Source organism: Ursus maritimus, unplaced genomic scaffold (assembly GCF_017311325.1).
Source record: "Ursus maritimus isolate PB19 unplaced genomic scaffold, ASM1731132v1 scaffold_14, whole genome shotgun sequence".
Taxonomy (NCBI): domain Eukaryota; kingdom Metazoa; phylum Chordata; class Mammalia; order Carnivora; family Ursidae; genus Ursus; species Ursus maritimus.
In genome coordinates this window covers 39,473,992-39,496,225 of record NW_024423786.1, presented here as the reverse complement: position 1 = coordinate 39,496,225, position 22,234 = coordinate 39,473,992, and the positions used below count along the sequence as shown (strand labels likewise).

The 22,234-nt window shown below is 47.2% G+C and overlaps 1 protein-coding gene and 1 non-coding gene across 4 annotated transcripts in view; one reads left to right on the top strand and one right to left on the bottom strand.

The window, feature by feature from the left end:
• The first annotated feature begins 1,331 nt into the window (after positions 1–1,331).
• The window catches only part of DAG1 (dystroglycan 1), a 65,374-nt gene continuing 44,471 nt past the window's right edge, over positions 1,332–22,234 (top strand). The window contains exons 1-2 of one of the 3 annotated variants that reach the window (XM_040628811.1): positions 1,332–1,479; positions 8,050–8,106. The gene's annotated coding sequence lies outside the window, so the exon portion shown is untranslated. Of the gene's footprint in view, positions 1,480–1,630; positions 1,650–8,049; positions 8,107–22,234 lie in introns of those variants that run through there. The other 2 variants (XM_040628812.1, XM_040628813.1) reach the window with 2 other exon arrangements.
• On the bottom strand, positions 7,758–7,831 carry TRNAK-UUU. Its single transcript has one exon. It is a non-coding gene; the product is annotated as a tRNA-Lys (tRNA).

The following is a 22,234-nucleotide window of genomic DNA, read 5'->3' as shown; positions in this document are numbered from 1 at the left end:
TGAGTTCGAGCCCCATATTGGATGGAAAGAGTACTTAAAAAGAAATAAAATCTAGGGGCGCCTGAATGGCTCAGTTAAGTGTCTGCTTTTGGCTCCCGTCATGATTGGGGTGTGCCGGGATCCAGCCTCACATCAGGTTCTCTGCTCAGTGGGGAGTCTGCTTCTCCCTCTCCCACTCCTTTCTGCTTGTGCTTTTTCTCTCTCCCTGTCAAAAAAAAAAATCTTAAAAAAAATCTAAGAAAAAGAAAAAGGAATCACAAACAGGTATGCGCGTTTGGGAGATGACTTTCCTTTCAGCTCTCTGAAATTTATTTCTTCCAAACACTCCTTAAGGAGGGGAGAAGGCAGGGGAGACTCACACCTGTCTGGATTCAGGGAGGACTGCCAGGCAGGCAGCAGCCAGTTCTGTGTTCAGAATGTGCTCTCTGACAAAAGTGCGGGCTTGGAATTCCAACCTGGACACAGGCCCAGGAGGGAATGGACACGTTCTGAGCAGGATTTGGGAGCGAAAGGGAGCAGAGCCCACCATGGGTGCCATCCCCAGACCCACCCTGTAATTTTTCAGATCTCTGGGGCATTTGGGGTTGGAGGCCATAGGTAAGCCCTGGGGGAAGCGAGAGCACCTTTAGGACCCTCCCCTTGAAGCGAGAAGGACCTCAGCAGTACCTCCTCTCCTTACTCCCCCACCCCCTGAAAGAATGCGGGCCACAAGTAGTGAGTGACCAGCGCCAGCGGGTCAGAGCTATTTCTGGCGCCAGAGGAGGCATCGGATTCCGGAGTTCGGGGGCAGGGGGAGGGGACAGGGTCAGGCCCGAGGCGCTTTCCGGACGCCCTCGACTGCTAGGGGATAGGCCTTTGGAGAGAGGCCAGCTTCCCGCCCTTCGGGCCCTCGCCTCAGTTTCCCCATCCGTGTAAGGGTCAAGCAACAGGGTAGTCATCCTTAGCGATTTAGAGGACGCTTCCTGATTGTTTTCATGGCTTAGAAATACCTCTTGATATTGTGTTTGAGAGAAATCAGGAGGGTCAAACGATAGGTGGTCATTTGTGGCAGGACCAGTTCTCCAGCCCGACCACCCTGGGTCGGTCGGACGAGTCTCAGAGGCCGGAAGGCCTGAGATTGGGCGGGGCGCCCCTCCCCCACTATCAGACCAGAGGGCTGGGGGCAACCGGGACGGGCCGGGGCGTGTCCCGGGGACGGACCCTGCCGGCCGCGGGGCGGGGCCTCCAGGGAGGGGCGTGTCTTCTCTGGTGGGGGCGTGGCGGACCAATGAGCAAAGCGGCGCGGATGGAGGCGGGGCCTGCGCGCGGGTGCGGCGCGCTGCGGGGCGGTGGACGCAGGCAGAAGCGGGCGTCGCGCGGACTGCTGGTCGGTGCCGCGCGGAGCTGGCGGCGGGATTGGCTGCGGCACTCGCGTGTCAGGCGGTTGCTAGGCTCCGGCCGCGCGCCCCGCCCTCGCGCTCGGCGCCCTCTCACCGCCCGGTACGTGCTCGCGCGGAGGCTGCGGTGCGGCGCTCGCGCTCCTCGGGCTCGGCGGCGGCAGCGGCGGCGACGGCAGCTTGGCGCCGAGTCCCCGGGGAGCGGCGGCGGCGGCGCGGCGTCTTGCGGCCGGGAGGAGCAAGCACCTGCCGCGGCCCGCCCGCCGGCGCTCGGTGAGTGCGCCGCCCGTCCCCTGCCGCCGAGCCTAGCAGCCCAGGCCCCCATCCCCGTGGCCGGCCGAGCCTCTCGAGGAACACCTGCTGCTGCTCGTGGTTTGGCCCGGGGTGGGGACACGGTTGCGGACGTCCTTGCGGGTGAGGCAGCGGCGCGGCCCGGGGAGAGCCGCCCCCCTCCTCTCGGCCCCTCAGGCGAAGGCTCAGGGCGTTCCGCGGCCGGGCCCGGGCTCCGCGCCGCGGCGATGGGCCAGGCCTCAGCCCGGCCCGCGCTCCGGGGAACGCGGGGCCTGCGCGTTGGCCACAGGCGTGTGCGGCCTTCCAGCCGCTCCCTTGGCTTGCAAAGAGGGTCGTCGCGCGGCCCAGTTGGGCGGAAGCCCGAGGATGGGGCACTGACCCCCCGCAGGAGGCGGGGAAGGGCGCCGCAGCCGCTGGGACCTGAGCTGCTCAGAGCCTTGGGGTCAACCCCCCCCCCCCAATACACAGACACACACTCGAGCTTCTTTGAAATCTTCCTGCCTTTTCACCTTTTTACTTGGTGTTTGGAAAACCAGATTCACCAGCGGGTGTATTTGTAAAGTGTCTCCAGAGAAAATGCTGTCTCGGCTTAGAATCCTGCCAAGAATTCCAAGTTAATTTCATACAAACTCAAGTGCTAATTAAAAATGCATATTTTAATCTCTATGACATGTGAAGCTCTTAGATTTGTAAACTGACTTACTTCAGAATTAGTTTTAGTGATGATCATGAAGTTTTTGCCTTGGTGGAAGCTAGAGCCTGGGACAGCACGTTTATAGCTTAAAGTTCTAACTTAAGAGCCGGCCTGCTATTTCCCTAAATAAGCGAGGAGAAGCGATTCCTGGCATGGAACCCAGACTCCGCGTAGGGAGGGTGGTGTTTATAGGACATAAGCCCAGATAAAGAGTTGGATGTGCTACCAGGTGTTTTGGAGTCTGGAGTAGATGGGCTATTGTAACTTTATCAGGTTGTTCTATGCTTAGTGTTCAGAGACATGATAATTTCGGAATGTCCCTGTTTTAAAAAAGATTCAACCTTGGAGGCGTACACATCTCTAGTTGGAGTGTGGAGAAGTTGAATGGAACTGTGTTTGCTGTGGAGCGGAGGAAGAAGAGCTCGTGGCCTGCATGTTTAAAGGAGGCCGAGGAGCCATTTCTTGGAGAAGTCAGATTTGAGGAAGAGTAGGATGCAGAGTGTGAGCCTGTTCAAAGCCTGTGGGCTACTGTATGAAAGGAAGAGTAAGCAGTACCATATAGGCAGCAAACACCTGGTTGGAACATGAAAGCTCTTGTTGATATGAGCCTTGGTTGAAAGAGAGAGAGAGCAAGTCTTTACTGTTTTGGAAAAGTTGATTTGACAAAATACATTCATTCATTTAATATATGGCTTCACTACTTGCCTAATTTTGTGGTAGGTTCAGGGGACCCGGGTAAAAGAAGCTGGTTCTGCCCTTAAGGAACTCAGTTTCAGGGACAGTGGGGATTCAGGAACCTATGATTGATAGTATCTGCCCACTAAGTGTGCTCACATGGCTCTCTGGGAGCCTGAGGAGAGGGAATTCCTAACCTGAGGCTTGCAGGGCCAGCAGGAATTAGCTGGGGGACAGCAAGGTCTGGACACAGGGAACCACATGTACATGAGGTCCTAAAATAGCACCTGTGCGTCCTCCAGCTTGGCGAGTGGAATCTTAAGGCCTTTCTCATTGTGCTTGGGAGTTCAGAGTTTATCCTCAGGGTGCAGAAGCCTGAGAAGGCTTTTAAATTAGTGGAGTGGCATGGTCCAGACCTGTGTTTAGAAAGATCTTGCTGGTGGCCACTTAGGTAGTGTTAGGGAGGGGAGAGGTTCAGGACCTCTGCTGTGAGGTCAGCCAGTAGAGGAGGGAGGAGGAGACCTCTGAGAGGCTGAAAAGGTTGAGCAGAGGGAATGCCAAGCTGGGGTTGGGGTGGGGGTTGCAGGGAGAAGCCTGTATTCAGGAATGTGTGGGTCAGAAGAGTAAGCATGACCAAGGATTTAACTATATCTTCTGCAAGTTTGCTGGTTAAACACTGTTAAACACTGTTAAACACTGAGAATGGTGGAGTAAGAGGGGGTCCCTGGAGCCATTTAGACTGAGATTGTTTAGGAAAGAAGAGGCTGGCATTTGATTGTTAAAAATCTTATCTCTTGAACTTGAGGCATTGCATTTCCTGTTGGGCAGGGCTGTTGTATTGATCCCAGAGTAGAGGAGTGTTCATTCCTTTTTTTTTTTTTTTTTTTTAAAGAGGTATGTTCATTCTTGACGCAGATGAGTATGTTCAATCCTTTACCTCACAGTTGTTCCAGCCTTTCCTGCTTTCTAGGTCAGTGATGTGATAGAATACATCAGCCACAGTCAAGGGCCTTCTGTTTCTGTTCTATGTGCACCATTGCTAATGGCTATGAGAATCCTTTATATTGACTGAAGAAGCAGAGTCCTAGATGAGGGACTGTTCCCAAGGTCACACAACTGTCCTATGGCAGAGTCAGGATTTGAATCCAGATTGAACATTTGGCTATGTCCACCTGTGTTTCTGTTGCATCAGGCCGATGATGATAGCCTTGGTTGGGAGCTTCTCAGGTGAAGACCAAGCCCAGATGTTGGGTGGTGGGCACAATGCCAGGGCAATATGGGAGAAGTGATCAGGGACTCCACGCAGAATTCCAGGAACATGCTGTGAGGGACCATTCTCAGAAACTATGGTTTGTCTGAGCCTTCTTGGGGCCTCTCCTGGTGCTCTGGGCACCATGCTGAAGTAAGCCAAGGAGCCTAGGTCCCAGGCTGGGGAGGACAGGCTTTAGGGTGGGAGTTCAATTGAGCAGGACCCTCGAGAAAGTTTAGTGCTTTGATTGGCGAAGGAGTTGATGGCTGGAAAGTCACATCTCCGTTGAAGGAAAATAAGTGAGCAGAGGCAAGGGGTGGGAGAGAGAAGACTGGGCACCTCTTCTATATGTTTTAGAAGGTTGGGTTGGAACCAGAATGCTCCATGGTGGAGTTTGGGGGTATGCAGGAACTTGGAGCACAGCTGTGGTGGTTTTAAGGTCTTGGAACACAGCTATGGTGATGGTTTTAAGGTCTTTGAGCGCAGCTGTGGTGGTTTTAAGAAGTGACCCTGTGGTGCCAGCCTGGCTCAGTCAGTGGAACATGGGACTCTTGCTCTTGAGGTTGTGTGTTTGATCCCCATGCTGGGCATAGAGTTTATTTAAAAACATTAAAAAAAAAAAAAAAGCCCCCATTGTGAGTGTGGAGACTGGACTGGAGGCAGATTGGTTACTGCTGTGGTCCAGTAAGGAGATAGGTCAGCGGGGGAGTGAGGAGAGAGAAAGAAGGTTCAAGATGAGGCAGTTCAGCAGACATTAGGGACCTGACTGGTGCTGGTATCGTCAGGGATCTCCCATCGAATAGAAGGGACAGGAGGTGACAGTGGAATGTAAGGCAGCATCAGCCAAACACCGGTTAGGACTTGAGAGACTCGGAATAAGCAGGGGTGTGCCTGAACTGCAAGATGGGGAAGGCTGAGTGTGTGGCAGGCAGGCAAGATGAGTGGCTGTCCTTGGGTGAGCTGAAAAAGGTGGAGGAGTGAAAGACCAGGCCATGCCCGAGGACCAAGGAGTAGAGCCAAAGGAAGTGTCCCTTGGGGAAAAGTGGGGCAAAAGGCTGACCTGAAAGACTGAGCTGAGCCAGTGGGCTGTCCCTGGAAGTTCTGAGTGGGATAGTGCTTGTGCCCCAGTTTTGAGTCTGTTGCAGGGGTGCATTTGAAGGAGGTAGAAGGTAGAGGTATAAAGGAGGTAGAAAGGGTGGTTGAAAGAAATGGCAAGGAAGGGGTGTACTCAGGGAGGAGAAACCATGATTTGTTGACCCACTTGGTGGGTAGGGGAGTAGTGTGTTTTAAAATGTCTGCTGTTTAAAAATGAATTCCAGCCCTGTGTTGGGCCCCTACTTAATAAAAAATATGAATTAAAAAAAATTGGTGGTGCCTGGGTGGCTCACTTGGTTAAGTGTCTGACTCTCAATCTCAGCTTAGGTCTTGACCTCAGGGTTGTGAGTTCAAGCCCCACGTTGGGCTCCAGGCTGGATATATATACACACACATACACACACACACACACACACACAGTACATATATATGTATATATAAAATGTCTGCAGTTTGGGAGACTCAGAATGATAGTAAGGATGGTGTGGCTTTCGAGTGGCTTCATTGAAAGAATGTCATTGGTTTGCAGACTTGACCTGTGCAGAGTAAACTAGAGGTGGCCTATGATAGTGTGAAGTTGGACCCCCTTTACCTTGCTTGCCTTTTTGTGTTTTTATTTTGGTCATAGCCTTCTTAATAAGAGATGTGCACCTAGCCTAGTAGAATGGAAAGTAATGATAGATCCATTTAGTGGATGGGCAAGAATAAGAGGCCTTGTGAGGGTCCCCCCCTCCAAAGATTTATTTATTTATTTGAGAGAGAGAGCTAGTGCGATTGTGTGTGCACAGAAGAGGGGGTGGGGCAGAGGGAGGAGGAAGGGGGAGAGAATCTCAAGACCTGAGATCATGACCTGAGCAGAAACCAAAAGTTGGATGCTCAAAGGACTGAGCCACCCAGGTGCCCTGCCTTGTGAGGTGTTTTGTGTTTTTTTTTTTCCCCTAGCCTATACAGGAAGTCAGTGATGAGAAGTTTGATTCAACATCCAGGTTTTCTGGGTGTGTTGTTTAGATTGGAGCCACTGAGGAGTGTGACTGCTTGGAGGCTGGAGGCTTCCAGAGTATCAGAGAAGTAAGAAATGCTGGTTTGAACATTGAAGGGGTCCAAATGGGGATTAGAGAGTATTGAACCTCAAGGGAGCTCAAAGTGAGAATAAATTCAGGTAGTGTGTTCTTCGGTGTGACCTGTGTGTTGGTCAAGGATTTCTCCATCCTTTTCTGGAGGAAGTTTTTTTCTTCCTCCCCATTAAAGAGCGTTTCTGTGCCTTTGCTGGTGTTACTCTGCTGTTGGTTCTTACCCCCATCTTTTTCAGCTTTTGCTGTGTTGACACTGGAGTAAGGTGATAGTGGTTTTGAATATACAGGTGATTAATCTGGTCATTTCCCAGTGGGTCTTTCTGAGTCCATGCCTTTGGGTACTAATTGAAAGCGGTCTTCCTACGAGTCACGGAACCTGCTTTGCCTTTTGACCGTCCTATTTCACTCTGATCATTAGTCAGTAATACTGCTCAGATAGCAATTTCTATAAATAGGATTTTAGAGTAGTTTACAAAATTACACCAGCCAGAGGGCTTAATTTAGCTTTAATGAATAGGATTTCCTATTTTCCTATTTCTTGGGTTTGATAGCTAAGCATTTTCTTAGCTTTGCTCAGGGTCCAGCGTGGGAAGATAGATGGGACGCAGTGGGACAGTATCATAAACTGAAGGTGTCTAAGTTGGTGAAGCTGTTCTGAGTTCTCTGTTGGAGTGAAGTAAATCTGAATGAAACTTTAGCAGTATGCTAACTTAATTTATGCTTTTATTTTTAAAAAAATTTTAAATTAAAAAAAATTTTAAATTTATTTACTTAAGCGATCTCAATAGCCAGTGTGGGGTGTGAAATTATAGCCCTGAGATCAGGAGCCACATGCTCTACTGACTGAGTCAGCCAGGCCCCCAATTTATATTTATATTTTATTTATCTTTAAATTTTTTTAAACATATTTTAAAAGCAGGCTTCTAGTGGGAACAATCAGCTGAATATAAAAAAATCACTTTTATGACTGAATGTCTTTGTCCTACACATCATGGGGTGCATTTAATAGCATTGAGGTTAAAATATCACTAAGTTTTAGATATTGGAAATTTTAAAATTTTATTAATTTATTTATATTTTAAAAGATTTTATTTGTTTGACAGAGACTGAGAAAGTGAGCACAAGCAGGGGGAGCAGGAGAGGGGGAAACAGGGTCCCCACTGAGCAGGGAGCCTGACGCAAGGCTGGATCCCAGGACCCTGAGATCATGACCTGAGCTAAAGGCAGATGCTTAACCTGTTGAGCCACCCAGCTACCCCAGATTTTTTTTTTAATTTTTATTATTTTTTATTAAGTAATCTCTGTGCCCAACATGGGGCTTGAACTCATGACCCTGAGATCAAAAGTCTCATGCTCTACTGACTGAGCCAGCAGGTGCCCCTATAGGAATTATTTTTTATCTTTGAAATTATTTATAATTTTTGGTCCCAGATTAATTCTACAGAAAACATTTAGTTTTCTTTGTCACCCTTTGATGAAGAAGGGTGACTGATTGGTGGGGTGGACAGGAGACTGAGTGGCATTCCCCACTTCCTTTGGTGTAATTCTATTTTGGTTGTGGGCATTCACCAATTTTGAATCCTTCTTTTCCTGCAGGGCCTCTGCTCTTCAGGAAGATAAGGCTTTTAAAGCAGCCTAGCACTAGAAGGCAAGGTAAGGTACTTGAAAATTTCAGAGAGATTTCTGCAAAAGAAAGATGATGGATACTTTCATACTTGGCAAAATGATTATGGAATTTTAAAACACTGTTGTGGGAAAAAGCTGCATCAGGTAATGCATATATTTAAAATAAGAAATTTCGGGGTGCCTGGGTGGCTCAGTCGTTAAGCATCTGCCTTTGGCTCAGGTCATGATCCCAGGGTCCTGGGATCAAGCCCCTCATCATCGGGCTCCCTGCTCGGCGGGAAGCCTGCTTCTCCTCCCACTCCCCCTGCTTGTATTCTGTCTCTTGCTGTCTCTCTCTCTGTCAAATAAATAAATAAAATCTTAAAAAAAAAAAAAAAAAGAGAAAAAAATCTGGGGGGCTCCCGAGTTGTTCAGTTGGTTAAACTCTTGGTTTCGGCTTAGATCATGATCTCAGTGTCTTGAGATCAAGCCCCCTGTGAGGCTCCGTGTGTGGCACTGAGTTTGCTTGTCTCCCTCCCTCTCTGCTCCTCCCCTTGCTCTCTCCCTCTCTCTCTCTCCCTCTGAAATAAATAAATAAACAAATAAATAAATAAAATCTTTAAGAAATTTGGAAAGTAAAAAGTAGAAAAGAAAGGAAAAATCCTTTGTCTCCTAATTTTAGTCTTTTTTTAAAGTTTTATTTAAGTAATCTCTACACCCCATGTGGAGCTTGAACTCACAACCCCAGGATCAAGAATCCCATCATGTTCTTCCGACTGAGCCAGCCAGGTGCCCCTAGTCTTTATTTAAATAGGAAATACCAACACATGGTACAAACTCAGAAAGTTCAAAAGGATTATACAGGGGAAAGCTTTTTTCCACCCATCCCTTCAATCCCCAGTTCTCCCTAGGAACAGCCATTATCCCCTGAGACCTGGCTGTCCTCCAGTAGACCTTGGGCAGCACTTTTACTGAGTTTAGGTTACAGCATAGATTTCATTTTTATCCTGCTTTTCTGCTAGCATTATAGCATGAGCTGAGTTCTAGAAATACAGCATTTCTTTCTTTTTTTTTTTTTAAAGATTTTATTTATTTATTCGACAGGATAGAGACAGCCAGCGAGAGAGGGAACACAAGCAGGGGGAGTGGGAGAGGAAGAAGCAGACTCATAGCGGAGGAGCCTGATGTGGGGCTCGATCCCATAACGCCGGGATCACGCCCTGAGCCGAAGGCAGACGCTTAACCGCTGTGCCACCCAGGCGCCCCAGAAATACAGCATTTCTAATGGTTAACCTGTCCCTAGTTCTTAGATGGTTGTTTCTTACTTTGGTTATAATAGGTAATGTTGCTATTAACATCTTTGGGCATTAGGGTTTTTTATAATCTCTCTTATCACCATATTAAATATAAAGCTTTTGAAAAGAGTGTGATGTGACTTACAGTTTTGCAGGAGCACACCTGTAATGTCAAGTGAGGCATGTTTGTATTGGTCTTTATTTTATGAATGTTATGGAATGTTGAGGGCCCAGCAAACAGTCCCTTCCTTCCATTATGAACGTTTTCCCTAGTCCCTTTTCTGTGACTTGCATGGATGTGCAGTCGTTATAGCCATGCAGAGGCCCAGCCTCAGTGTTCTCTGCCATTGAGGGTATGTGTAGCCACAGATTCATTCTTCTGAGGTGTTCACAGCCCTTGAATACCCTAAGTGTAGGGGAGGGTGTCAGTTGAGGGGAGCTCAAGGACAAGTGAGACACTTGGAAGGATGTGTCATATTCAGGGAGATAATGGCCGGTGCCCAGCTTGGTCCCCTGTTTGGCATTTGCTTTTCTTTTCTATGGGCGTTGAATTTTTGTATATGGAGGATGGCAATCTATAATCTTCTTACCAAGTTCTTTCTTTTTTATTTTATTTAATTTTTAATAATTTTTTATAAGCTCTACACCCAGCATGGGGCTTGAACTCACGACCTGAGATCAAGAGTCGTATGCTCTACCGACTGAGCCAGCAAGGTGCCCCCAGATTCCTAATAGTTGGTATCTATGTATTGAAACAGATTAGTGGACTTGGAAGATGTTTGTTTTTGCAAATGATACGGTCGTTTCTGTTTTACCTCTCTGTGTGCTGGGAACATTTCTCCCCAAGCATTCTGGGGGTTGATACAGGTTTACTTAAGATTCCCAAGGCTGTCTATAGCAGAATGAACCGGTTTTGCCTTGGCTGACATAAATGCCTCTCTTAATTAGCTCAGTTGTTCTCCAGGACTGGGTTGATTGTCTAGCCAATTTTTGCCAAGAAAAATTATACAGTCAATAATGGAATTCCAAATAGCATTTCCTTTTAATTTGACTATTAATCAGAACCTGAGACATCATCCATTTTCTGGGCCTTTGTTTTACTATGGAATGCCTGCATAAAACATGCATCTCTCATCACTGTAAAAATCCTGTGTATACTCTTGTTTGGGCTGGTAGGTTGTCTTTGCATCAGATCTGCCCTGACCTCAGAGAGTCTTGCTTACTGGATTTTTTAATAACGGAGACCAGTCTGCTGAGTAGCCCTTGAGCAGAGGTGGATTCTGTGTCTTATGGAAAATGAGGAAGTCTAGAGAACTTTATTCTACCTGTTATGTTAAGCATGCCTGAAGAAGTGTCATATATATTTTTAGACTGAGCAGTATTGGGAAGATTGAATTGCCCGAGTAGAGAAATTTGGTGGGAGGAGACTGGAAGAGAAGCTCTTTATTAAAGATCTAAAAATAGAATTCATTAAAGTCACAAATAGATAACAGTAGGATTCCTGTCTCACTCTCTCTTCTGGGTTTGTGCTACCAGCTGTTGCTTCTGCTTACCTGGAAAGGATCACAATATTTTGTCAGAAGGGTCAACAGTATAGACTTAAAATACTGTGTTTGCCAGTCTGAAGATGTGCTTTTTCCAGTTTTCAAGTACTTTAAAAAAGGTACTGGATTCCTTGGTGCCGGGAAGAAATCCTTAGCAGTAAAAGTTGATTCTTCTGCTTGCAGTGCCAGCCCTGAGCTGACAGGGCCTGTGGGGTCCCTTGTCCCCTCAGAGCTCTGAGTTGTATTCCCTTCTGGCTGGGCACTGCTGACTAGAGAGGGGGCTCTTGTATAAGCCATCTAATTTACCATCTAAGGCCACGTTAATCAGATGGCACTTCAGGTCTCTCTTCTGGTTGCTTTTAGGAAGGGTTTCTTTTTGATTCTGAAAGCTGGAAAGGAAAATGGCTGCTCATGCTTTCTTCTTCTGCAGGCCTCTGGCGCCCTGGGCTCCCTGTGCCCTTTCTCTCTGTGTGAGGGGGTGAAGGAATGTCCTGGCCTCCCCTCTCCCCTTCTGCCATGAGCTTCCAGGGAGAATGGGGCCTATTGTGGGCTGTGCCTGCAGGCACCGCCCTCCACGGCAGTGTCAGGTCTGCTGTGGCCTCTGCCCTGTCTGCTGTGGTTACTGGGTGTTGAGGGCCCAGCAAACAGTCCCTTCCTTCCATGCTTCCCTGCCTTTCAGGACTGTTCTGAGGGATGGTCCTTGTGCTTTGTTTGCCTCTAGGTCTGCCCTCTTTTGTCGCGTCTTGATAAACATTCTTGAGGACCCCTTTGCAGGCCTGAGCTCACGCTTGCAGCAGTTTTGAGGCCATATTTGGAGAAGCAGGCCTGCTGCTCCCAAGGGTGGCTTAGTGCCTGGTCACAGGAGGCTGGGCACTCCCTCCAGGCCTTTCTTATGTTTGGAATCCTCTGGGAAGCATAGGATTAATCTATTTGTGAATGAAAGTATTTTTATAAATTTTTAAAAATTATTTTGGCCTTCAATTATATCTCCTTGAAGCTGGAAAATATTTGTTTTAGCTTTAATCAGCTGTAGAACTCGTTGAAGATGAAATGCCAGAATACGATTCTCCAGATAGGGGAAGCCAGAGGGACTCAGCTTTTTAAAAAACAGGTTTGTCTGGATATAGGTGCTCCGCTGATATCAAGCTGCCTTTCTGACCCATCAGGCAGTTCTCTTGACCCCAGGCCAGTGTGTCCCTGGAAAAAAGAAGTATGAGGTCCTTAGAGTTTTGGTGAGTGGACGGACAGAGCTGCTTCTTTTCGAGGGGTGTTAGCTGCCGACAGGGAGCCAGATGTGTGGTCAGCTGTTGGCTTTAGTAGGTAGAGTCTGTGAGGAGTAGGTGAGTGAGCTGGTGGGGCAGGAAGATGGAAAAGGCCTGATCAAGTCCCCTTGAAGTTTGCCAAGGGGGTTTCTCCATGAAGTCTATGTGATTGCGTGGATGGCTGCTGAGAAATTTCTTCCTCTAAAACCCAGATTAGGGAGACTTCGGAATGGTCTTGTAAATTGTTGTTGATTATCTGAATAAAAAAATTCCATTCTTTCCATGATGCTTCAGTATGTATGATTTCTTTGTCTTCTGTGGAAGTGTCTTATGAAAGGAACAGCTGGCACTAGCACTACCCTGGATGTTTGCCTTCCTCCTACCTTTTTTTTTTTTTTCCTTTTATTAGAGGGGGGAAAATCTAGCTTATTTTATCCTCTTGCCTGAGCAGAGTGATACATTTCTTTTTCTCTGTTTTAGAATTGGGACTTGATTTTGTTTTTATCAAATAAAGGAATAAAACATATTTGCCATGCTGAGGCCCCACTGCAAATGCCAGCAGTTGTTGTAAGGTGGTATTGAGTTCTAAAGGAGAATTTCTGGGGCGCCTGGGTGGCTCAGTCGTTAAGCGTCTGCCTTCGGCTCAGGGCGTGATCCCAGGGTCCTGGGATGGAGCCCCACATCAGGCTCCCTGCTCCGCTGGGAGCCTGCTTCTTCCTCTCCCACTCCCCCTGCTTGTGTTCCCTCTCTCGCTGGCTGTCTCTCTCTGTCAAATAAATAAATAAAATCTTTAAAAATAATTAATTAATTAATTAATTAAAAAAAAAATAAAGGAGAACTTCTTTCAGATAGTGCCTGGTCATACATAGTATTTTGGGTCAGACTTCCCAAGATGTGAGGTCTCCTCACTGAAGGTCATTGCATTTTGGGAAGATCAGCAGGAGTTTTGGCACCAAAACTGAGGTTGGACAATGAAAACACTGAGTGTCCTCAGCAGTAGAAATGTGGGCCTGAGGAAGGAGCCTACCAGATGTACTGAGTCCCCTGGGACCCTTGTATCCTAATGTGGCCTTAAGTAAGACCTTTGACCTCTCTGCCTCAGTAAAATTGGGATAGAATATCCTTCCCATGGACTGTTGAGAAGGCGCCTGGCTGGCTTAGTCAGTAGAGCATCTGACTCTTGATTTTGGGTTCGAGCCCCATGGTGGGTGTAGAGATTACTTAAATAAATAAAACTTAAAAAAAAAAAAAAGGAGCTAAAGGTTGGCTGGTCATGTGCTCTACACCACTCTAATTGCCGCTTGTTAATATTATATTTGTCATTTCCTTTCTAATGTAAACTACGAATCTAATACTTAATAAAGGCTGGCTGTGTTTCTTAGGTTGAAATAGGGGCTCGGGGATATTTTTTTTTTGTGTTTTACAATTACATATGTAATAGGTGATTTTTAAGGTCTTATTTATTTGGGAAAAAAAAAGATTTGAGAGAGAGACAGAGCGGGAGCCTGGGTGAATACGAGCAGGGGGGAGGCGCAGAGGCAGAGGGAGAAGCAGACTCCCCGCTGAGTGTGGAGCTGCGTTTCAGGGCTCCATCCTAGGACTCTAACATCATGACCTGAGCTGTCCGATGTTTGACTGAGCCACCCAAGTGCCGTGATAGGTGATTTTATAAGTAGCAGGTGTTTGATAGAAACAAACCCAGACACAAGGGCACTGGTGCCTCCCAGAAAGCAGCTCTGCCTTGACTGCTCACTTACCTGTGGAGCTTTGAATGCTGTGGTGTCTTGTTGGGGTTGGGGGCATTGTCCTTGGAGGCATTGGCCCCTGTCAAGATGAGTAGAGGACTGAAATAGTTTGAGGACCAAGGTCTCTCCGTTAACTAACCACCATTGTTTAGATTTTCTTATTTTAAGTAATCTCTGAGCTCAGTGTGGGGCTCAGACTCACGACCCTGGATCAAGAGTCGCGTGCTCTATCAGCTGAGCCAGCCAGGCGCCCCAACATTGTTTAGATTTTTAAGGTGTTTCTTTGGAGATTGTGCTCAGTTTTTTCTTGAATCTCACCAGTGAAGTAGAAGGAGTGTAGACTAGCAAGGTCGCCATGTGAGTCGAGTGACCGGAAATGCTGTTTTCTTTTTCTGTATAATGTTGGTATCTTTTCTAGTTATCAACAGCAGGGCATGCCTTAGAGAGAAAGAGAAAGCCCTTGGTTTTCAAAGGACTACACCTGTATTTATTTTTTCCCCCGCATGACCGTATGACCTCCTGACTGGGTAACTTATAAAACTTTGACTTTGCCAGCATGAGCTCTAAGAGACCTGGAAGCAAGTGGGTGTTTGCAGCAGCGGATTCTGTACCTGGAGCATGTAATTCAGTAGAGCTCTAGGGTTGGAATTCCTTAGAACAGGAATTGTACTTTTTTTTTTTTTTTTTTTTTTTGTGGTTAATAGGAGGAACTTAGTATGGAATGTCTGAACCTTACTCTGTAAAGCCAGCATCCTCCCTGGAGATCGGAACTGTTTGGGCTTCCTTGACTCCTTGAGGGACAAACTGAGCACAAATCTTTGGAGTGTGATGAGAGTACGGGCAGTGATGCCCAACTTCTAAGCAGGATTAATTGTCCTAAAGGCAAAAATTGGGTTCCAGCCTCTAGGTGATACAGGTACTGTGTTTTATGATTTCTGTGTTGGGTGGGAGCTGCCTCTGGGTTTCCAGTGGGGAAGTCTCCAGGTGATTTCCGGATAGTGGAGGCATTTGGTTTCTGACCTTTGTGTTAGAGGCAGATGAGGGTAGAGCTGTTGGTTGTTATCAGATAAGAAAATGATCTGATATCACCAGAGGGGAGTTGAAAATCAAGCTGTAAATGCTCGCTCTAAATCCTCTAAGAGGCCAGAGGGGAAGCAGAGCCCACAGGGCTGCTCCCAGCCTGGGAGTCGTCCCAGACAGTGCAGAACCAGTGCGGTCCAGAGGAGGCCACTGTATAGGAGCTGATTCTCAGTAGAACAGGAGAAACCCCAGTGTGGAAGCAAGTCCATTTCTCGTTATTGTGGGGGGATTATTGACCTTGGGAGTTTTATTTCAGATTTGGGTCTGAGGTGGAGCAACCAGGACACCCAGTGGTATACAGAGCGATGCCCACATTCCTTAGCTAGTCTGTTCCCGTAGGTTGTCTAAAGCACAGAAATACTACACTCATATGAGATGATGGGCGACTGGGTTATTTGTATTTTGTATGTATATTTTATTTTATTTTATTAGACTTTATTTATTTATTTGAGAGAGAGAGTGAGCGAGAGAGAGCACAAGCCAGGGGAAAGGCAGAGGGAGAAGCAGACTCCCCATTGAGCAGGTAGCCTGAAGTGGGGCTTGATCCGAGGGCCCTGGGATCATGACCTGAGCCGAAGGCAGACGCTTAACCATCTGAGCCCCCCAGGCGCCCCTGTGTGTATATTTTGACGCGTTTATTTTGTGTCAGCTCCTTACTGTGCTTTACGTGCATTAGCATACCTAATGAATCTAGGCTTATAATTGGAAAAAGTTAAAGACAAAAGGAATTGGATCTAGGAGTGTATAAGATTAAATACTGACTATTAAGCAGTCTTACAAGACAGGCTAGCCTTTGGGCTGTGGAGAGGACTGTCTGCTGGCACGCACGGGCAGGCCCTGTTGGTGCTGGGTTTCAGTGATTTGTTCCTTTATTCAGCAGGTGTTTTTTTTAGTCCCTGTCCTGTCCTGGGCACTGTGCGAGGCTCCAGGGTTGGATCTGGTGATGGGTGAGACAGGTATGGGCCCCGTCTGCACCAGGCAAAAGAGGGAAGAGAAGTAAAGATTATTTCCTCTCCATTGGTATTTTTCAGAAGAAAGTGTGTTTTGGAGAGGCTGAGGATCCCACCCTGGGGAAGTGACCACAGGCGGTCAGTGTGCTTCTGATTCATCATAAGGGGGAGTGGGATGCTAGGCCTGTCTCAGAGGCTGATGTGAGGGATCAGGGAGAGGATCTTGGAGAGCCTGGGAGGCAGTTCTAGATGATGGTGATGATGGTGATGATGGCGATGATGGTGATGATATTTTTACTGAAGTATGGTTGACACATAGTGGTACATTTGTTTCAGGCATACAACACAGCGATTAGACAATGCTACAGTTCTCGATTATTTCAAAGCCAGGCTGACATTTGGGCACACACAGATGTGTCTGACCCGTTGGGCCAGTTTCTGGCCCTGATGCTGTGCCTTAGGTGACCCTGGTGGGGCCTGCAAAATGGTGTTTCAGAGACTGGTTAAAGTGAACTACGGAGCCCTCTTGGTTTGGTGATTTGGATAAGGATGTGTGGGGGGATTTGGGGGATAATTGAGGAAGCTGCAGTAAGAGATGGGAGGGGAATTAGAGAAAGGGGAGGGGAGGGAGAAGATAACAGTGAGAGGAGGAACTTTGTTAGGTTTGTTCTGCTAATCCCCAGGTCAGCTGGAGGAGGTAGAAGGCACAGGGGACAGGGAGGGGTGGGGACTAGAGACCATTGTGGAGTCAAGTTGGCTAGCAGTAGGGATGCGAGGTGGGTGCAGAGACTTTGGCCAGCCCTGACATGATGGGTTCATGGTGGTATAAATAGAGGTAGCTTCTGAACAGAAACTGAGGCAGTGAGGTTGGACTAGGCCAGAGCTGAGGAATTGTGGAATCTGAAAGGCAGTGCTGGTATGCTTTACCAGGGAAGCAAGTTAAAACCCTTCAGGCTGTGGGGGTCAGGAAAATCAGCAGTGGAAGGAATAATGCCTGGAGGGGACATGTTTTGGTCACCCACTTAAAAATAAACAGCACACTTGGGACACCTGGTGGCTCGGTCAGTTGAGTGGCTGCCTTCAGTCAGGTCATGATCCCAGGACCCTGGGATTGAGTCCTGCATTGGGCTCCCTGCTCAGTGGGGAGCCTTTGTCTCCTTCTGGCTGCTGTTCCCCCTGCTTGTGTGCTCTCTCTTTCTCTCTGACAAATGAATAAATAAATAAAATCTTTAAAAAAAAAATAAACAGCACACCTTTACTCTATCGCTGGGAACCAGTTGAGCGATGGCTCAAGGAGCCACACAGGTGACTGCAATATCAGCTTAGTGCCTAACCGCTGTTGGAGAGTGTGGGCCCAGGGGAGTAGACTGGGGGGTTCCTAATGCCAAACCCCAGATTTAGAGGTCCCCACCTAGTTGCCTGTGGCACTACCCTCTGTGTTCGCCCTCCTGGCTGGGTTCTCTTTCTGCGTGCGCTGCTTTGCGTGGTCTTCAAGCTCTTCCAGCGTTGGTTTGGGTTTGTTTTTTTTTTTTTAAGATTTTATTTATTTATTTGACAGAGAGAGATGGCCAGCGAGAGAGGGAACACAAGCAGGGGGAGTGGGAGAGGAAGAAGCAGGCTCCTAGCGGAGGAGCCTGATGTGGGGCTCCATCCCAGAATGCTGGGATCATGCCCTGAGCCGAAGGCAGACGCTTAACAACTGCGCCACCCAGGCACCCCTAAAAATATATTTTTAAACTGTTTTTAAACTTCACTAGTATAAAATAAAACAAAAATAGAGAAAACAAGACCCCCCCCAAAAAAAAAAAGTATAGCTTAGTGAGTTATGAGGTCAAGAAATAAAGCTTTGCTGGCCCTACCAGAGGCCCCTTGGTGGGTCCCATCCCTGCTACAGCCCCCCTCTCTCCTTCCTTCCAAAGGCCCCCAACCTACCTTTGTATCCATTTCCTTCTATTTCTTTTTGGTTTTATTTCCCAAATGTGTATCCCTAGGCACTGTAGTTTAATTTTGTCCATTTTTAAAACTTCATATATCTTTTAAGACTCTTTAATCTACAGATACCCCCTCTATCCCTTTTCCTTGCAATTATCTGCTCAAGACCCTGGACCCTCAGACCCCCTGTGGGAATCTTCCCACAGTCCAGATTTAGCTGATGCTGTCTTAGGGTGCAAGTCAGCGTGCTCTTCTTCCTATTTCCTGTGAATTGGCAGCTAGATCCAAAGCCTTGATCAGTGTCAGGTTCGGACCCTGTGGCAGAGCTGGGGTGGTTTGCGTCTTTCCTCTGGAGGGCTGCTTTCCTCTGGTTCCACACTGCTCATAACTGGTACCCAGGGCACCACTTCCCTGAGAAGAGCTCAGGCCCAGCCCAGCCTAGCCTCTCAGTGGCTCTGCAGTCCTCGTCCAACCCGTCTCTCCAGTACCGGTGTGACAGGTGTTGCAAGAGGAAGAGCCTGGATGTTTCCTCTGGCCTAATTCACCTGGGTGGGCTCACAGCACCATCCACCTCTCAGGCCCTCCCTTCCCCCAACTCCCAGTGCCTCTGCCTTTCCCTGTCTGTCCCTCTTGTCACCTCTCTTCAGCTTTCCTCTCTTCCTTTCTCCCTTTGTTTATCTGGTGTTTGATGGGAAAAGGTTTGAGGCTCAGGAGCGGGAGTCTCATCCTGTTTCATTGCTCACCATCGCAGGGACTGTGGGCCTCATTTTACTGATCTGTAAAATGGAGGTGTTGGTCTTGATGATTTAAACGGTTGCCTCACACTCTGTCCCATGACTATTGTGTTTTACAAATTTTCTCTGTGTTTGAAAGCTGTTTCAGAGGATTTTTTTCTCCTTGTAGAGCACAGCCCCAGTGGTAAGGAAATGGAGAAATGGGTAGAGCATAGACAATGGCCAGAATCCAGTCTTTCCTCCTATCTGTGCCTTTAGGCCAGTGGGCTGCGTGAGCAGTGGAAGGCTCATGTGGGCTGTGGTCGTGGCCTCACTTGCTGGTCTCAGGCTCTGGGTACAGAAACTTGCCTTTCAGAATAGGGAAGTGTGTCAGCTGCCAGTGCTGCCATGCCAGCAGGTGGCTAAAGATGTGGGCAGGTGGAGGGCCAGAGATGGTTTCCGCGTGAGAATAGGCCCAGGCTCCAGGCCCGGAACCTGTCAGCTGGCCCTGGCTTTCTGGTTTGCAGGCCCCACCCAGCTTACCCCAGAATTGGATGGGCAGCCCAAGCCTGTGTCTAAAGTGAGGGTGACTCTGTGCTTACCTCAGACAGCAGCTGTCTGATCCACTGTTGCTGGGAGGATCTGGAGGTAAAGGACTGTGCTGGCGGCTGGCCTAAACCTTCCTGTATACGTGTACCGAGCCCATTGCCCTACCAGTGGGAATTGCCCCCGAAAAGAGGTATCATGTACCATACCAGGATTTATCTGGCCTTCCCCTAGTGCCGAGACACTTAACGTATGCCTGTCGTGTTTGTTGTATTATTTCACGCATTCAAGATTTCATTTATTTTATTTTTTTATTTTAATTAATTAATTTATTTTTTTAAAAGATTTTATTTATTTATTTGACAGAGATAGAGACAGCCAGCGAGAGAGGGAACACAAGCAGGGGGAGTGGGAGAGGAAGAAGCAGGCTCATAGCAGAGGAGCCTGATGTGGGGCTCGATCCCACAACGCCAGGATCACGCCCTGAGCCGAAGGCAGACGCTTAACCACTGTGCCACCCAGGCGCCCCTCATTTATTTTAGACATAAATAATTTTGAAGCCAAGTAAATTCAGATTTTTGCATGCATTATGTCTGTCCACTAAGGTTGCTTAGGCCTAAGGAGGTAGACCAGGTTTTGTTTTCTTGGTTTGAATCCAGGTTTTCTGAGGGTTGTCCTTCAGGGAGGAGAATGTAAGGAATTCCAGAGTCAGGGGGGTGTGGGCTGCGCTGGAGGAAGGGCTGCCGAAGCTGCTTAGCCATGCTCAGGAGCTGCCCAGAGGAGTGGGTGTCAGGCAGCTAGCATGGTGCTGAGGGGAGTGCTGACTCCCCTGTGTGAGAGAGATCTTTACCATTTCATTTAAAAATTGAATTACTCAGGGGGCGCCTGGGTGGCGCAGTCTGTGGAGCGTCCGACTCTTGATTTTAGCTCAGGTCATGATCTCAGGGTCGTGGTTTCCAGCCCCGTGTGGGGCTCTGAGCTCAGCAAGGAGTCTGCGTAAGACTTTCCCTCTCCCTCTCCCTCTGCCCTGTACTTGCGCTCTCTGTATCTCAAATAAATAAATGTCTTTAAAAAGAATTGAATTACTCAGATTTTTGTGAGATACATCTATGGCTACTTGCTTAGTGTGGTAAAGCAGGAGTTAAAGCCATGTCTCCTAGTGTTGGCTGCTCTGGTGTTCTTTGGTGTCCGTGGTCAGCTAGTGGTGAAAGTACTTAGAGGGAGTCCCTGCTTTCACCTCAGGTGGTCAGCCGGGAGTAGGCCCTAGCCAATTTATCCTAGGCCAGAGCTGAGTTTTCTTATTCTTCAGGCTTTGAAAATGTATTCTTTTATAGCTAAAGCTGTTTCACTGAATCTCCTGGTAACCAGTACCTGGTAACGAGTACATTTTTTGATGTCACCATTTTGTAAAAAATTGACGCATAATTTATACATGTAGCAAAATGCACAAATCATGGATGTATAGCTCAACACATTTTTATATATGTATATACCACTCAGATTAAGATATAGAACATTTCCAGAAGGTTCCATCATGCCTTTCTCCAGTCAGCATCTCCCCAAAATAAACCACTCTTCTGACCTCTGTCCATGGGCTTAGTTTTGATGCTCTTGACCTTCATGTAAGTGGAACGATCGAGTGTGTGTGTGTGTACTCTCATTTGTCTGCTTTTTTCTTGCTGAACATTAGGTCTCTGACATCTGTGGGTTCTGTACAGCAGTTCTCTTTTGTTGTATAATATTTCATATGAATATATCACAATTTACTGCTCTTCGTGTTGGTAGACATTTGGGCTATGTCCAGTTTTTGACATCATGAATACTACTGATACTAATATTCTTGTTCATTGTCTTTTTTTTTCTTCCTATAATGTATTTCTTTTTTTTTTTTTAGTTTTTTTTTTTTTTTTTATGTTAGTCATCATATAGTACTTCATTAGTTTTCGACGTAGTGTTCCATGATTCATTATTTACATATAACACCCAGTGTTCATTGCAATATGTGCCCTCCTTAATACCCATCACCGGGCTAACCCATCCCCCCGACCCCCCCTCCTCTCTGAAATTCTCAGTTTGTTTACCGGAGTCCAGAGTCTCTCGTGGTTCGTCTCCCCCTCTGATTCCCCCCCTTCATTTTCCCCTTCCTTCTAATGTCCTCCATGCTATTCCTTATGTTCCACATATGAGTGAAACCCTATGCTTATTGTCTTTCTCTGCTTGACTTATTTCACTTAGCATAATCCCCTCCAGTTCCATCCATGTCAGTGCAAATGGTGGGTATTCATCCTTTCTGATGGCTGAGTAATATTCCATTGTATATGTGAACCACATCTTTATCCATTCGTCTGTTGAAGGGCATCTTGGCTCCTTCTACAGTTTGGCTATTGTGGACATTACTGCTATGAACATTGGGGTGCACGTGGCCCTTCTTTTCACTACTTCTGTATCTTTGGGGTAAATACCCAGTAGTGAGATTGCTGGGTCATAGGGTAACTCTATTTTTAACGTCTTGAGGAACCTCCATACTGTTTTCCAAAGTGGCTGTACCAACTTGCATTCCCACCAACAGTGTAAGAGGGTTCCCCTTTCTCCACATCCTCTTCAACATTTGTTGTTTCCTGCCTTGTTAATTTTTGCCATTCTGACTGGTGTAAGGTGGTATCTCAATGTGGTTTTGATTTGAATTTCCCTGATGGCTAATGATGTTGAACATTTTTTTTTTAAAGATTTTATTTATTTTAGAGAGAGAGCATGCACAAGCAGGGGGAGTGGTAGGCAGAGGGAGAAGCAGGCTCCCCGCTGAGCAAGGAGCCCGACGTGGGACTCGATCCCAGGCCCCTGGGATCATGACCTGAGCCAAAGGCAGATGCTTAATCAGCTGAGCCACCCAGGCGTCCCTGAACATTTTTTCATGTGTCTGTTAACCATTCATATGTCTTCTTTGGAGAAGTGTCTGTTCATGTCTTCTGCCCATTTTTTGACTTGATTATTTGTTTTTTGGGTGTTGAGTTTGAGAAGTTCTTTATAGATCTTTGATATCAGCCCTTTATCTGTAATGTCATTTGCAAATATCTTCTCCCATTCTCTGGGTTGCCTCTTAGTTTTGTTG